Source organism: Styela clava, chromosome 1 (genome assembly GCF_964204865.1).
Source record: "Styela clava chromosome 1, kaStyClav1.hap1.2, whole genome shotgun sequence".
Classification (NCBI taxonomy): Eukaryota; Metazoa; Chordata; class Ascidiacea; order Stolidobranchia; family Styelidae; genus Styela; species Styela clava.
This window is the reverse complement of record NC_135250.1, coordinates 23,467,269-23,470,616: the sequence shown is the minus strand read 5'-3', so window position 1 is coordinate 23,470,616 and position 3,348 is coordinate 23,467,269.

The window sequence follows — 3,348 nt, the reverse complement described above, 5'->3', positions numbered from 1 at the left end:
TATATAATATATAACTGAAAAATAAAAATAAAGTTTTATGACATTATGTAAATAAGGATTACGAAAATTTGGAATCAATGATTAATTTGATATGACGATGCATAAAAGAAAATTATAGAATCGATATTATGATTTAGTTTTGAGTTTACAAAATGCAAGGTCCTGAGCACTCGAAGAATACTGTCAAAAGGGGGCTCCAGAAGTATGTGTACAAAGATGACGCATAACCTGAATCCAAACTGGTACATAACTATGTTCAGGTTGCGTGCCATCCTAGAACACATACTTCGGGAGCACCGACAAAAGAGATGTAAACAACAAATAGCATACTAAGACAACAACACATGTATCCTTTATGTGTAATAGTGAGATGTATAGCAATTACCACATGCATCTATATATAATACATATATATCAATCATATAATATCCCAAAACCCATATGTTGTGGTGTGGCCAAGTAATTTAGATCCCAGTAGTTATTCAACTGATTTACTCATCTACAAGTTCATTTCTGTAAATGAGAGCAGTATTGATTGGGAAGACTTGAGACAATAACTCAGTGCAATCAAGTCATCTAAACAAAATGATTTATTTTGAACTTGGCAAACTACCAGGTGCCAGAAAGATTCACTTTGAGACTTATAGATAAGTTTAAGCAACCCTTTAAAATAGTAAATATAAACTTTGTCCCACATCCTTTAATATGTACCTTGAAATCTGAAATTTAGTACATGGTTGCAGAAGTAACTTGCAACACAAAATCAAATCGTTGTATGCTTGTAAAAACTATTTCTGTTTATGTGTTTGCTTTGTCTCATATCAGCTAATATAGTAATACTGTAATAGCGCGGATGAGAATACGATTTTTGGATTTGTTATGATATTTCTGTATTCATTTATTTTGTGAGACGTCCTGTAGCCTCTTTTTCTTTTTTACTGATCTGCCGAATATCGGGACAAATAAAGATAATTGGCTAGCTTTTATCAAAAGTGACCATGAAGGAAATTGATGGACCAGCCCCACCCAAGCCCTCGTCGCCAGCGAACTCGGAACACTGAAACAGGAACACCGGAATCGATTCTGGGGATTCCCGGTGGCCCATGCACATCTCTATTTTCACTTGTTGTTGCCCACTTGGAATTGATGTATCGTTGTGCTTGGTTATTAATTATTTCAGCCATAAAAATGAATTCCACCTGACTAATCGTTTTGTAAGTGTCTACTGCTAGTAGTATTACTATTTACTTTCATTATATTCTCCCTTTCTGTACCGATGAGTTATTAATGGGAATTTAAGCACTATTCACTCAAATAAGTATATGTTTTTTAGAATAGGATTTACATATTTATATCCCAGAGGAGTGGGAAGCCGATAGGACGGCTCAATCATATGACGAAGCACGGCTCTCATTCGGTTACCAGTGCATATCGGATATAAGATTGTTTGCCGTTTTTCCATACATTTAGTGTCCAATAATAATAAGAAGATGGAGATTCTCAAATATATGAAGACGAAAGCAAAGCGAAGTAGTACGGGTATGCAACCCGATGTACCGCAAACTTCACATGTGACGAAAACCGTAACATAATACCGAAAACTTCCCGTAAACCCCGTAACCGCCACACGGCGCTAATTTTTGTTGACGTCATCGCACACAAAATACCAATCCCATAGAGCGCAAAGAAATAAAAGTAACAGCCTTTCAGCGAATAATACAATCTTTAACTGCTAAAAATTTCAAAGCAATTGATCCAGTAGATACTAATAAAAGTGATTTTATTCACACTGTAACAACAAAATGAAACATACCAACAAGAAAAACAACATAACAACTAAACGATCCATATGTCCACTTAATGTACAATATCAAAACGATCTGTGTGTACATTTCGTGCCCAAAAAGATTGTAGACTATAGTTTATAGTTCTATATACTTTTGGTGAATTAACCAGCCAACATTTATATCTGGTTGAATTTTTTTTCAATTTTAGGTAATAACTCGTTATATGTCTTACCGGCTTTCATCTCCCCCGTGATAAATGTGGAAATTCTATATTTTTATTTACATCTAGTGCATAGTGTACTTTTCTGCCTACCCTATCCTATCTCACTCATATCAAAACGAGAGCTGTTATTGGCCATTGGCCGAAATCCCATACTGACATCTATTTATGGTTCTGAAGTATGCTTCGCGGAGGTTTTAAAATCAACACATCGAATTCTGAGTTCTTCGTCGAAACTTCTGTTGGCGAAAAATTCATTCTACAATTGATTGCCTCTCATTGCCTATGTAATACACCATTTTATTGCAGTACTACAATATTTTGAAGTAACTATAAGAATGATACGTTTCTGTTGTTTTTCGTCAATAATTACATCATGGTTCGAGTGCTTGCTTGCATGCTACATCAAAAATCTGCTATTTACAATAGACAACTGACTTATGGCAGCTGACACAGGTTGAACATAGCGACTAGTAATTGTTAGGTTTAGTTTCTGCTATATATATGAAGCAAAATCTTAAATCCTTCAATAGATTTTTGTTGTTTTCCGATTAGAAGATCTTGTTATCAACATACGATTTGTTGTACGCCATCTCATTAAACTTAGGTTATTCGAGTAACTAAATGCTTTTAGGCCAAAAATATGTGTAATCTGGGGATTTGAACAATTGAGCAATTCATGAAACAGTGATACAACGAGAAAGGAGAAAGAATATAAATGATTGGGCATAATTATTATTTTCTCAATCCACAATTTTCTTTAGTTTTCGAATTATTTGTGAATGATATTCTTGTATCTGGAGCATAACTTAGGATTATAATATGAGAATAATAAATTAGCAAAACGTATGGCAATCCTATGATAATGCAATATTAAGTATATATTACCTTTTAAGACTTTAGGAACCAGTTGATATCAGTCATACAAAACATGTCTATTATACAAATACTGAATCACTGTGTTGCATTCGCAATATTGCTCAAAACTGCCACATTCCAAAAAGTATGCTTTGACGGCGATACAGAAACATGCATCTGCGATAGAACCGAAAATTCAGGAACTATTATCTTGACACGTATGGGCAATAAAGTCAACGGACCGTGGTATGTTCCTCGTCCTAATTTAAAACAAAAAAGCAAGCTTACGAACTCTAAAGTAAAGCTGTAATCACTACCATAGCGAAGGCTAAATGTTATCGTCGAGAAACGATGGGCTAGAGTTCCGCAAATTTGGTAAATTAACGCAAGCCAAAAATAAAAAATAAAAAAGTTAGTATTCGGAAACAGACGTATGTACCTGAAATTTGATTGATGTAATTTAAATTTAATGTAAAATTTGCC